Genomic DNA, 14,860 nt, shown 5'->3' with positions numbered 1-14,860 from the left:
GGAATTTCTTAGCCCGTTTTATGAGGATTTTCATGGGGAGGGTTTACCTAGGACTAAAATAAAAAGTTTTTTTTTCGGAGCTCATGCAAACTGTCAGATTTAAATGTGCCAGCATAGCGAGCGAGAAAAAAATACATTTTTTTTTATCAATAAAAATAAAATAAAATAAAAACAAACAAGTAAGACAAATTACCTGTGTGATAGAGATAAAAATGCATTTTTTATGTTTAACCCAGAACAGAAGACAAATTAAGTTTTCGAGCGTAGCAAGCGAGAAAAAATATGCATATTTTTCAGCCGGAACAAAAGATTAATTATTAGCGCGAGCGTAGCGAGCGAGAAAAAATGCAAATTTCATATTCTTCAGTCAGAATAAAAGACAAATTAAAACCCATGCGTAGCGAGCGAGAAAAATGTATATTTTGCATTTATTTTACCCAGAACATAAGACAAATTACCTATGCTCCGGCGATTTTAGGGGCGGGATCCCCCCCCGACCTCCACTATGAATCCACTTACGGTAATACTTCAGTCTGTACGCAGAAATGATTACTGTACAAAATCCATAACCATTTGAACTATTCATTCAAACCTAATGGAGTTTTATTGTACAAAAACGGCCGTCGTTTTGGAGTTAAAGTATGCCTGCATCTTAAGCCTGACAACAGAACAACTTCATTATCTCTGCCGAGGTCGTTGATAAGTTTAAATGTAGCTAAAACTTTGCTAGATCCCTCTTCCGACATCGACCTTAAAGGCCTTTATCATACTTAAGGGCAGGTGATGATCTAGCCTGGGAATCAGGTTTGACAATTTCTAACCATTTTTCTACCTGCAAATTGACAATATCAGAAACTCGGATGAATGCCAATTAACATTAAGTAGCACAATTTATGTTGGATCTTTAATGTAGGTAAGATTTCTTCTGACAATTATTGTCAACGGCTTCTCTGTCTAGTCTGGTTCCAGAAATACCTTTATTTGATGCAGCGAGGCAACAGTTTAGAAAGAATGTGTCACCAGCGAGACACATAGCTCCCAGCGTGAGTAGGAGTCAGGGTGTTCTCCCCATGCAAAAGTTTGAAATATAGTTATGTAATGGTGGCATCTGATAGATTTTTTGGTCTGAATTTTGAGAAAATATATTTAGTATACAGCATCTTCTGTGTATGACTGTGCTATTTACGATAAAAAGAATGAAAGGGACGGCAAGTAAAGTAATCAATGATGACTGTTTTATTTTGCAGTATAACAAATTCATACATGTTCACACAAATAAAAGTGTTATGTATATGAGCAAGACACAATTATGCATAGAAAGTTGTGCTACAAAAGGAAGCAAACTCTTCCCCTTATCGGTATAGTTTGACAATATTCCTTCACGGAGGTTGCAAAGCGAACTAGAATGATGTCGACAAAATGTTTCATTCAATAATTTATAATAACGACGGGTCAACAATGTTATTAAGGAAACTATATTTAAGTTAAACAACTGAACACAAAACAAATGCGCATGTCTACATAATGTTTATGATGCTTAACATGTTTTATTTGAAATGAAGAGAAGGAAACTACAATGTAGTTGCCAATCGTCGTTAAAGAAGGGCCATAACTCCAGACAAAATAATCGATCATAAAAGTCAGGGCAACATGTACATAAATATTCATTTCATGCTTCTGATGTATACCTAGTTTCAATTCAGTTAGATGGATCTGTTCGACTTAAGTTCACGAGTTCACGATGTGATGTATTAGCTCAAGATCAAATAGGGCAACAACTCCAGAAAAAACAACAACAACAATTTGTAACAGAGTTAGCAACGTCCCCTGCCTAAGGACATTTTCATCATACAAACAGTATGCCAAGACTGCATCTTGGCATGAACAAAATAAAACAAGAGTGCCAGGATGTTAAATATATGCTCGTCAGGTAGATGATATAATAAAACATTTTCTGTTTGGTAGACAGAAAGCCAAAACAATGACATATCCAATTCTAACAACCAGGATAAAACGTTTCTAGAATAATCGTTTTATATAGTAGCAAAAAAGGGAAGTAAGTTTTGATTTTTTAAGTCCACAACAAATACTTACCAGGAAGAGGTACCTTAAAATACACCTAAAATTTGAAAGTAACACAGAAAAATGGTCTTGACTTTTCCCTACGGTCAATTATAAAAAGTTATCATATATATATTGTTTATAGTGACAACAAAGAGAAGTTAAAATCTAAGTCAACACAAAATACTTATCAGGTAGCCTAAGGTCAAAATACATCAAAAATTGGATGTAACATGCGTGTTGTACTACAGAAAAGTAGTCCCAATTTTCTCCTAGGGCTAATATTAAAACTTACCCTGCTGAATTTCTATAATGAACTTGTCCATTTTTCAATTTGGACAGTATCATTAACTGTTAAAAGGGATGCTTACCAAAAATATACTGATTGAATGGCGAACAGTGCTGATCATCATCAGACTGCATGAATGTACAGGCTGATCATGATCATTGTTTGTTTGTTTGGATTTAACGTCGCACCGACACATGATAGGTCATATGGCCACTTTCCAGCTTAAATGGTGGAGGAAGACCCCAGATGTCCCTCCGTGCATTATTTCATCACGAGCGGTCACCTGGATAGAACCACCGACCTTCCGTAAGCCAGCTGGATGGCTTCCTCACTTCAACGCCCCGAGTGAGGCTCGAACCCACATCGATGAAAGGCAAGTGATTTGAAGTCAGTGACCTTAACCACTTGGCCACGGAGGCCCCGATCATGATCTACACTGGTCGCAAAGACAGAATAAATCATGTTCAGCATAATAAGGGTTAATAGAAAAGAACTTTACAGTAATAGCTATTTACAGTAACAGCAAAGGATTAGGGGCCTGGTTCTTACTCATGACACACCATCTCAAGACGATGAACATTTTTTGTACATCAAAATCCCTCCATGCATGAACAAGAAATGCTCCGGACAAAGTCATTTTTGTATCTGACCTTTGGCCTCTAAATGTGACCTTCGAGCTAGGGGTCTTGGTCTTGGGCATGACACCTCGTTTCATTATGGTGAACATTTATGCCAAGTCATCTAAAAGTCCCTTCATGGATCGCGGAGTTATTGACCAGACACGAAAAAGACTCTATTAACCTTTGATCTCTAAGAGTGACCTTGACCTTGGAGCAAGGGTTTGAGTCTTGCACATAACATGTTGTCTCTTTATGGTGAACATTTATGCCGAGTAATTCCAAAATCCCTTTATGTATGGCAGTTATTGACCAGACAGAAACAGACCATTTTAACATTTGACATCTAAGTGTAACCTTGACTTAGGAGCTAATGGTCTGGGTCTAGCAAACTTACATTGAAACATCCAGAAACATTTTCTATAAAACATGTATGAAAGTCTTACACTTTTTCTACAAGACTTTTTATAAAGTTGCAATTTTTATGTAGAACTATGCTCAGAGAAGTTGAAGATTAATCAAAGTCCAAACTTTTAACTTCCATATTCATAATATTCATAATGTGAGGCTAAAAAGTATTTTGTAAATTAATAAAAAGCAAGTTCTTCATTCATCACAATTATTTCTTTTTCCCTAATCTTGATATTTTTTCTCTGATTCCCCTAATGTATTTGGAAATACGATTAAACCTTTTGTATTATCCCTGTAGCCATGTTACAATTTTTATGTAGAATTACGCTCACAAAATTGAAAAAGAAATGTTGAACTGGACACATATTTTCCAGAAGAGTACACCTTTCTTAAATTCCATATGCATTATGCAATTAGCAATTGTTAGATTTCAATGTATTTTGCAAATTATTCTTAGACAGTTCTTCATAAATTACATGATGCATACTTTTCTTTCTCTCTTATACTTGATATTTCTATTTCTCTGATTCTGGAAATATGGTAGTACATTCTGCACATGTATGATCCATCAAATAGTTCAGTTTTTGTTTACCAGTGCTTTAAACAATTGTGGCCCTTCAGATGATCATCTGAAATGGAAAAAATAGCCATTTTACACTAGTATAAACTTTACATGTTTTATATGTTCATAAAAACACAAAATTTTAGAATGCAAAATCTTTCAATTATAATATTATCAGTCTGATAGACATTATCAAGAAAATGTCATTAAGAAGTGGAAAAACAGTACCTTGTACACAGTCAAGTAATAAAGACTAAGAAATACAGCTTTCAATTCTAACAGATGATATATATTTGTCTGTATGTCTTCATGCATCTCCATTTGCAATTAACACTATATATAGGCACATGATCACTTCATGTCAATACTGTATACTAAATTTCTTATATTATTAAATTGTTTGAAACTGTGAGTAGGCATATACAATGTACAAGTGTATTTGTGATATTAGAGGACATCACTCAATAAAAAGTAACCTGAAATGAAATCTTGCAATATGTGCATGCCAACTTCATGCTGATAATTTCATATCAACTTACTTTTGCACTATGACGCAGTATGAAAACTGTAGGAGGAGATGAAATGTAATTCTTATAATATAAAAAGGGGCATAACACTCCAAATTTAGATGTTAGGCTAAAATAGATAAAGGCCTTTACATTTAAGGTAAAAGTGTATCACAAGTTTCAAGGGTATTAGATAGAAAGTGGGGGAGGAGCTGAGTTTATAAAGAACAAAAGAAAAGAAACTGTAACTGTTTCATTTAATTCAAGATTCTAAAAGGACCATAGAAAAAAGTCATCAGATGTAAAATCCACTATAGTATGTGTATAATTCTGCTGCTTGGTCATGAAGTATACCATGGTCCATTTGAATATGATGGAATCTGCAGAAAGAGAGTTTTTTTTGTTTGTTTTTTTTTGAACCACAAGAAAGAGAGTTTTAATGCAAAAGGTATGAAGGAAGCTATATGACAATTTGAAAAAGAAACTGACATAATAACTGAAGAAACAAATAATCAAATTTGATAGTCCTGACAATATGTGCCTGTCCACTTCATGCTCATGTACCAAGTTTCATTTGAACTGATAAATAGTAATTACATAAAAGAATTTAATAAATGCAGCTCTAAACTATCCTGTACCTTTTGATGTTTACTGTTCATAGTCTAGCCAAAGCTCCAGAACTGGCTGCATTGAGGGCTTTTTGTTCACCATATCATACTGTAACTAAAAAAAAGCCCAACATGTACATTTATATATACATAAATTTTCCTTTCACAATTACCTGTGATTTTTCTATAAATTTCCATTGCTGACACTTCACATTAAAAACAATTTAAAACATTTGCACATAATTCTAAATCAGTTATTATAGTTTGTAAAATAAGTGCTGAATGCCATATCTATTTTCAAAACACTTTTAAACACCTACCTGTATAAAATGGTGTATAAATCTTTTTCTTGGCAATTTTAGCATTCATTGTCCCATTATTTCTTTGAATAAATTTATATCTTCATCTGAAATAAGTATAAAAAACTATGAGGAAACATATTGGTGGTTTTCAAAATAATAAAGCAAAAGTGTGACATAGGGGTTGGAAATTCAAAACTATTTCTTTTGGTGGTCACCTATTTTTTATCATAGCAAATAATTCAAATTTCAAGGAAATATACAACTTTGGGAAAGTGTTGAGAAATACCAATCAGATAATATTTTGAACAGCCTTCAGTTCATAAGTTCAGAAAATTTCCAGTAAGATGGGTGATAAATATTGAAGTGTTTTATGACAAGGAAATATGTATAACAGTAATTTTTTTCAACATATATGAATAGGTGTTTGTGTACAGTTTGAAACTTATTTCATAAATGTTTGTGGACTTTGGTTTTTAAAATCACCCTTTCTGCACAAATCTGACATAAAAATAAAATTTTACCTAGAAAAGTTGTTGCTGAATGAAAAATAATTAACATATTATTATAAAACCTATTTTTTCTCACATTTTGCAGGTTTATAAACCACATTCCAAATTTCAAAAATGTCTGGTGATTGTAATTTCTAAAATTGTCAACTCAAAATTGAGTTATTTAAGAGATGCAAAGGGGACACATACTAAAAATCAGTGTAATATTCATTAAGTTTTATTAGTTTTTTCTATTCAAACAAGATTAATAGTGACATCCTAAGACAAAAGTCTATTGAACAACTAGCTTTATTCCACAAATAACTACAAAACTGACAATTTTCACAACACAAACATGACAATTCAGCAGCATGTAATGCTTTAAATGAAAAATAAGTGACTTTAAAAACAACTACCACATTGAAATCATTTAGTTTACATGCACTGCTTATTCAGAGTAGAAAAATGACAAAAATGCCATGCATGGTAAAATGAAATGGTAAAATTCATACATACTTCATAATGCTACTGATTTTAAGAAGATGAACAGGGGACAAATGGCAGCAAAATTTATATTCATGGAATATGTTCATAGGAAGTAAAATTCTTTCAACTACACAATACTTGCTACTAAATATTTACATATGTCTACAGATAACCTTTAATTAAAATTGATGTTTCCCCTTTTAAACCTGAAAATTGCCAACTTGAGAAAAATGCAAAAATTAAAATTTAAATTGTCCTGGGATTCTTATATAATGCTTTAAAAATTATCAAGTAATGCCTGCATTTAACTTACACACTGCTATGAATATAGAACTGCCACAACATATTACAGTATAGCCTAAATGCTATGATAATTGATGAATGTCAAAAAAGGGTGCACAGGGGACATCACTTTGGCTTAATATGTGAAGCTGAAAGCTGCTTTTGTATCCATTGTAACTTCCATTTAAAGGGAAATAAAGTAAAAACCCATTTTATTTAAAGAATACTTACAAGGGATATTTTTGGGTGTATAGACATATATGAAGATTCTGAGAAAGTTGATTTATAAAACAATAAAATCACAAGAAAAGTAATGGGGTTATGAAATTGTAGTGTTCAACTTTTAAATTTATCACTATTTTTTTACGAAGGGGCTTCCATCACAAGACATGAACTATTGGTAAAAATAAAATGTAGTTAATGAAAAGAAGTATTTTGTTTTAAATATGCAGAGTTTAGATTACTTAAGAAAAGCCAAAGCTGTGACAATTAAGTTTGGTTTGAAAAAGTAAAACACAGTTGAAAACTATCCTTTATGCAAAATGTCACACTTTTGGTGCAGAGGGGACAAAATTAGCTATATAATTTAACATAACTTTAAAAATGCTTGAGCCATTCATCTGAAATTGTACACATTTCTTGAATACATTGATCTGGATATGATTTGCCCCAAAACACATTCTAAAACTGAACTGAATTAAAGTAAGGTGAAAAAGAAGAAAAAGCTTCATTATTTTGAAAACCACCCAAATAAGGAAATCAGCATTATATATGGAATCTTGACAAGTGTGGATTTAGGACTTATGTATCTTAAAACTACTCATGTAGCTTCATTTCTTTATGCTGATTCTGTAGGTCTACAGCACAGTTGATTTATGAAGTTGAACAATTCATGCATGCCATGTAAAATAAATAATTATGATACTATTTATTAATCACATCTTGCTGTAATATAGGTCTACTGTACGTTATTTCATTCCATTGTATAAATGTATAAATTTGTTGATATTTTGGTGCATGATCATGCTTCATTCAGACCCCTGACCTTGTCAGCTATGCAGATGTGTCCTTTCTTTGGCTTACTTATAGACATTGTGCATTTTTTTTACGAAATTATTGTAGAATATATATAGAATATTGACATTAACCTAGCTGTACTGTTGGTCGACATCATGTATTCCTGTTGAACAAGAAATGTCAATGTGAACGCCCAGCACAGGTTCAAAAGGTTTGCAAATGACATTGTTTCCGTGGTGCAGGTATTCATTCATCTGAAACAAACACATGACGGATTAAATGCACAGTAGACCTTGATTCTAATTAATGTTACTTTAGAAATATTGATGGTTTTACCGGATGATTCAGCGCGTCCAATCAGACATGTTTTATGGCATAAATGCAGTGTCTATGTTGAAATTATGTCAATTCGAATGTAAAAAGTACATCAACGTTTTTTTCTATGACAATGATCTATTCTGTCTATTCTGATCGATTCACTATCTATGAAACAATGCGTTAATCCTGCATCGACTCTGTTTCAAGATCTGAGAATGATTTGTTGTAGATCTGCCAGTGGATCTAATGATAATCAATGGTGGCAGTGATACAAGCATGCATATATGCTATGTTCTCCGCCTAAAAATAGGCAAATCATTCTCAAATCTTGAAATAGAGTCGACTGATTATCAACCTTACTTTGAACTCGTTGCAAAAATAATTAATTTATATAAATCTATATAACTTTGCACTTACCATCGTTCCTAGTCCCAGAACAAGTCGATCTGTCAAAATATGTAAACACGAGGGAGGCCTTTTGACAGGACAGTCATGTAAACTTCCGAAGGAAATAGTCTAAATTTTTTTCAGTTACTTCCATATGCGATATTATCGTGAATTATAATTATATGCATAATGTATCGCATATAGATTTAAGCACAAATTTAATGTTTGTGAATCCTGTGCTTTAACTGTTTTCACGTTAAGCGCCGAAAATTATGAAATCCATAAGACCATGTGCTCAGCCTGATCACATTTCTACGCACTTACACATTTTTGTGTGAAAAAAATATGCTGAAATTTACATTTTATTCTGTCAATTACTTTGTGACTGCAACCGTTTCTAAAAATAAAATTGACACATCTGACTTTTATATGTATTGCCCTTATAATGATATTATGGATTTTTGTCATAGATACGCATGTTTATCTCAAATTAATTGTGAAATTATGATGTCTGCATGAAAAAAAAAGATAAAATAAAAATTATCTGAAATTATCGACTCTAAAAGGCATTTTCATCAAATTTATTTGAAAATTGATTGCTTGCAGGAAGTAGATATATTATCTAGGTACGTTTTGGTCACAATTTTAGGCAGAATAATGCTTGAATGTAGCAGCTGTCGATTTTGAAAAAATATGACCACCTATTTTTTTTTCTGTCTTCTGTCTGGATTTTCGGGTACAAGTTGGCATTTGTTTTTCAAGATATATACTTCAAAGAAGAGCTAAATCATTTTCAATAGGCATTTCATTCATCAAATTATGTAATTCCTCAGTAAAAATTGGTAAAATGGTTGTAAAGACAAGCACTAAAATGTCGATATTTTGGCTATAGAATGTACCTTAAACTATTTTCGTACCTGGAAACTCTTGGACCAAGAGCGCTATACGCTGACACAGACTCAGTGATTTTCTCAACTAAACAGGGTGAAACAAAACCAGAACTAAACGATTATCTTGGAGACCTCACTTATGAGATTCCAGGAAACTCAATATAGACATTTATAACTGGTGGTCCGAAAAACTATGGGTATGAGTTACAAAAACCTGATGGGGATGGTAATTGTACCCATTGTAAAATACGAGGCATCACCCTGAGCTGTAAAAATATGTTAAATGTCAATTTTGATGTGTTGCGGACGATTGTTACTAAAAGGCAGGATGCTGTACTATCTGTTGTAAATGTTCATAAAATACCTAGAGACAGACAGTTCAAAGCTCGTCACAATGAGTGAACGAAAGGACTATCAAATGGTATTTGATAAACGGGTGATTGGGGCTAATTATGTTTCCTATCCCTATGGATATTAGTCCAGTTTGTATCGAGAAAGTTTAATACACTTATGGTGTATATTCAATGTAATTTGTTGTAATTATGTATATTTTTGAATGTTTAAACTGATGATACTGTAAAAAACATACTATAGAAAATAATGAGATGGATAATTGTGCTTTTTTTATTTATTTGAATTAAGTTCATCCTAAGTAATATACATTTATATTTATCAAATCCTATTTGATTGTAATAAAATTATGTAGTAAAACAGTATAATTAAACTAATGCAAAAATATTTTGTCTTCATGTTTTTCTTTTAAACCACCACTATCTAAACTTATTCACATCCGGTCCTTTCAAAAGCAGGTATAAACATGCCGCCCCTCAAAAAACAAGGTCATACCCTATTGGCTGTGTTTCGTCTGCTTAAATAAGTCCTGTTTAATGACTATAAGGCCCAGGTTATACCGTCTATCATATAACTTTAAACTGATCGGCATGTTCGCGTTCCGCAAGAACGATTCTGAAAATTCCCTCCCAATCCGATTGCATCATTTACATAGAGTATAAAGGAAAAAAGGTCATCAAGTTCGTCTGAAGGGATGCGGTTAACTACTGCTATAAAACAGTCCTCTAATGTTTAATGACTTTAGGTTAAGTGCATTTAGACATGCATGTATGCAGCACACACTTTTATTACAAATTCTTTTTACTAAGTCAATGGGCATAACTCTGGTCTTGCAAATTACAATAAAAACTAAAAGACTCAGGTGTACAAATCCACATGCTGTATAATATTCCTACATGATTTCATGATTCTATGTGATTTTTTTTTAAAATATATGCAACACAAGAATTTTTTTCGTCAAGGAAAATAACTCCAAATCCAGCCGAATGAAATCCCAAACAAAAACACCAGATGTGCAACTTCACATGTTATAGAATAATCCATTAATGTTTTTTGACTTTTAAGTCAAATACTTCTTGAGATACATGTGACACAAACTTGTATCCCATTATGCACTTCGATTTCACTGGTATCCGTAGAAGTCTGCGTAGTTGACAATTTTACTAATTACCGCGTTAACTTTCTAATATAAGATTAAAATTGATATGTCGCGGGGCTCGTGTTTCCATGGTAACGCATTTTCTCTGAATTTTCAACAACTATGTATGACAGCGGGTTTACATTGTACTCAATTTGTCTGAACGTTTAACGTAATCATGGCAACAGAGATGTTTAGAATATTTTATATCTTGCTTTTTTTCGTAATTTAGTAGAGTAGAATAATATTAAATAAAATTATTTTTCTCAATGAATGTTGTTTCAAAACATTATACATGTATTTCTAAAGTAAGTAATATGTTTGTGCTACCCTTCGTCTGACATATTTATAGAAAAATCATTGTGCTTGCAATTCTCATTGATAGTGTTAAAATACAGATAAAAAGCTGAAGCTTTGTTACTTAAATAGAACAGTGTCAACGCAATTTAATTTTACATTAAGATATACAGGTTACGGGATCTGTTTCCATAGTAACGTTGATTCAATTCAAGAAATCACAACTTTCTATTGAAATTTAAACAATCTTAGAGCATAGTTGTAATATATAAGAATCAAATTATCATTGGAAACGGAAAATTGGTATTACATATCAAATTGTCCAATTTTTTTTGAAAATGACCGGAATAAGTATTCTTTTACCCAGCTATATTCCCAGTAATATCAGTTACCATTACCCATTTTTTAAAATTCCGCATCCATTAACAAATAAAACCAAACTTAAAATTTCTTCCGCGTGTCCTAAATTGGTTAAATTTACAATAGAAAATATGCTATCATAATTTGTTTGCAGCAAGCTATGACCTTTTTTAACTAAAAGGTTCATGTTACAGACCTTAAGGTTATGAAATTATTGCTGTATGTTGTGAAAGGTTTTGTCTTATATTCAAAGAGAAATCATGCAAAACGTTTCTTAAGGAAAAGGTTAATCAAACTGCAAAATGTACAAATTAAGTTACAGTGGGCACAAAACAGTGTTAAAATTTATCGTCCCCTTACTGTATTTGTTTTGCAAAAGGGCAAAATATCATTTCTCTGTACTCAAAAACTGTTTAACTTGTTGAAATATAAGAGAAGACAATTTCAAAAGATATCGTTGGGTAAAGTTATGTTTAGTCTTGACAATCTATCATATTATCATCACAAATAAACGTTAGTGACAGGCAAACAAAACATTAAACTAAACTGGATGACATTAAATGTAGGGAGGAATGTGTTGCTTTGCTTTAAATTGAAGTTAAAATTGCTGAAGTTTGCTGAAGGTAAACAAATACTTGCCTACGTTTTGTTTGGAAATCAGATAACAAGAAAAGTATTTTATCATTATTTTTCATCAGAAAGAGTCGCCTCTTAAACATATTTTTTTCACGCAATTTCGCATCTCTCAGACAATTACATTTGTAGATCTTAACAAACAGGAAAATAATAAAAGGGCTGTATTCTTTTATAACGAAGTCACGACATTGTCAACTCATCGAAAACAATCCATTTTATGTCTTTCTCCGTAAAATAGTTTGGTGTCACTCTTAATTAGGGTTTTGGGGCGCACATTTTATACTAGAATGTAAGCATAAAAACTACTGATATATACACATAAACTGTTGCAAAAGACTAAATTATGATTACCTCTCTAGAACATCCACTCACTTCATAGTTGCTTGAAACTTAATCATCAAGCAGTCATTTTTCAAAAGAAACAACTCACAGCTGAAAAACAAAACAAATAACAAAAATATATACATTTTGAAATGAAAATGTCTTTATCTGCTTTTTACAAATAACATAAAAAGCATGCTAATGGTAATTTACAACTAAAATCAGGGCTTTTTCAATTATAAATCTACCTCCAATGAAAGGAGGTAATTCCAAAGAAAACAGTATGTTTCTTCCCCTAAAGTCTGAACATGAAATTCCCAAATGTATTACCTTATATGGGTGTTTGATGTTTTAAAATAGTTTTGAAAAATTGTATATATCTATATTTAAGTTATTACAACAACATTTATAGTGTTGCTCAATTACTGAAATGTAATCCATTAATATTTTACACAAAAAATATCTTTACATAGATTTGGTAATTTGGATTATTTCCACCTTAGACACTTTCTGAGAGCATTTTCCCATTTCCACTGGTGTTGGTGCATGGTATTCCAAAAATGATGGAAAAATGCCTGTAAGTTCTATCTTGGTAAAATAATAAGAAATGTCTGTCCAGTATTTAAGAAAATAACCTCTGTATTAGTCCAAATAATTGTACTCGAGAGTTGAATATCGTTATATTTTTTTGACTTGTCGATATCCGCCTACGAGTACAAACCAGAAAAGGTAAAGAATGTGATAGCACTGTCCTCTCCTTTGCGTAAATAACAATGGAATCCGTTGGGCGGGAATTATGTTATAATAATGCAACGGATAAAAAAAAAAAATACATACATAGAAAGCCTGTAATTTTTCCTTTTCTATGATGCATATATTACCGAGATTTCTTGAGAAAAATTCAAACTATGGCAGTTAAAAAATGCCAAGGTTTAACACGAGTGTACAACATACTGGAAAATGGCCGATCACCGGTAAACACATTACTACACGAAGCGTTTTCATTGGTCACGCCTCCGACCGCCATTACATGAAGACGATTGAAACGTTAGAGGTAGCAGGGTACACTTTCGAATTTTGGCCCCCGTCAATATTTGTTATAAAGAGAGCATCGTGATTTTGGATGTCTGTAAATTAAGGTGAGAGATAATGATTATTAATTCTTTAGAAAATTTATACAGCCGATACATGTAAAATTCTGATGTCAGTTGGAAAACTAACTGCTGGTAGCTTTGTATGATCAATGAAACACCATTTCGCGGAAAAATTCAATTCACGGAAGGGTTCTGTGCTTGTTGATTGATACTCAGGAACATTTTCGTTATTTTCCGAAAAAAAAACGAGCTGGATGGGCCCCCATTCCGTTTATGTCCTGACGTTCAGTAAGGACTATTAAATTAAGAAATGTAATAAAACTGGACAGTGTTCTTGCAGCGGGATCATTGTAGACTGTTCAAAAGGTGCAAAATTGATGATTTTGGCACGCTATTTTTCATGGATGATGTATACCTTTCGCTTTGATAACTTTCTTTATTCATGTATGAGAATCCTGATCTTGCCATTAATTAAAAGCACAAAACATACACGCAATTTATAAAATAGCCACCCTAATTTTGCTCATAGGGGAAAGGCAATATTGCGACCGTCCGTGCCCAAAATTTTCGCATCTAAGTGTACCTTGCTACCTAGAGGTTTAAATTTTTTACAACAGAAATTCTTGATAAATATGTCCTGTTCTTATGTTTTTTATTACTATTTATGATTTAAAACAACAGGTAAGCTGTTAGGGCTAAAGAAAAATCGTGACTACTGATAAATCGTAATTTCAATCGACCACAGTTTCCACCACAGTTTTGATTGTTTCTAATTGAGACCTCTACCCTGTAAACATGAAGTCATTGGGCCAACGACGGAAAACCGTCAAAGGATAATCGTTGTTGGGCCACTGTTGGCCCAACAATGATTAATAAATATTGTAAATACAGCTGTTGGGCCAACGTTGAACCAACTTTAAATTTTAGTCACATATATCTCTGCATTGGCCCAATATTGATTTACAGGGAAAGACTTACACAGAGAAAACATCGTTGGCCCAACGTTGGCCCAACGTTGGTCCATTAGAAAAAGTAATATAATATTTGTATATTTTACAGGTCACTGTTTTATCACAACCCCCACAAGTAAACACAGGTTGTGCAGGTGTAACATGCAATATTTAATTAATTATTAAACACTTTTCTGCACCAGTTCGTAATCAGTTAAATTTGGGCTAATTAAACTAAAAACTTATCTGCAGCCGTAATGATATTTTGAACTACATGTATTTAAAATCCACTACCTTAAAAAAAATGTGAAGAAAGTATGAAAAAAAAGCCTTACTAACTCTATAACAAATATCTAATTTTATACAATCATAAAATGTTTACAATAAATCTGTTGAATATCCCAGAACATGAACTCTCGTTAACCGAGTTATGTAAGATATCCCAGAAAATGTGGTTAATTTTACTCTCTAGGCCAGCTTTCTAGCTTT

General features: G+C 32.5%; 1 protein-coding gene across 9 annotated transcripts in view; it reads right to left on the bottom strand.

Annotated features, from left to right (window-relative positions):
* The window catches only part of LOC128556403 (toll-like receptor Tollo), a 49,649-nt gene extending 36,294 nt beyond the window's left edge, over positions 1-13,355 (bottom strand). For 3 of the 9 annotated variants that reach the window (XM_053541424.1, XM_053541427.1, XM_053541423.1), the window contains exons 1-2: positions 13,165-13,294; positions 12,358-12,438 (exon numbers count right to left, since the gene is read on the bottom strand). The gene's annotated coding sequence lies outside the window, so the exon portion shown is untranslated. Of the gene's footprint in view, positions 1-1,221; positions 4,008-5,084; positions 5,170-5,374; positions 5,461-12,357; positions 12,439-12,796; positions 13,035-13,164 lie in introns of those variants that run through there. The other 6 variants (XM_053541429.1, XM_053541425.1, XM_053541428.1 and 3 more) reach the window with 4 other exon arrangements.
* Between the last annotated feature and the right edge of the window lie 1,505 nt (positions 13,356-14,860).

This window comes from Mercenaria mercenaria, chromosome 4 (genome assembly GCF_021730395.1).
Source record: "Mercenaria mercenaria strain notata chromosome 4, MADL_Memer_1, whole genome shotgun sequence".
Lineage (NCBI taxonomy): Eukaryota > Metazoa > Mollusca > Bivalvia > Venerida > Veneridae > Mercenaria > Mercenaria mercenaria.
Note: the sequence above shows the minus strand (reverse complement) of the source record. Positions and strands in the feature narration are given on the sequence as shown.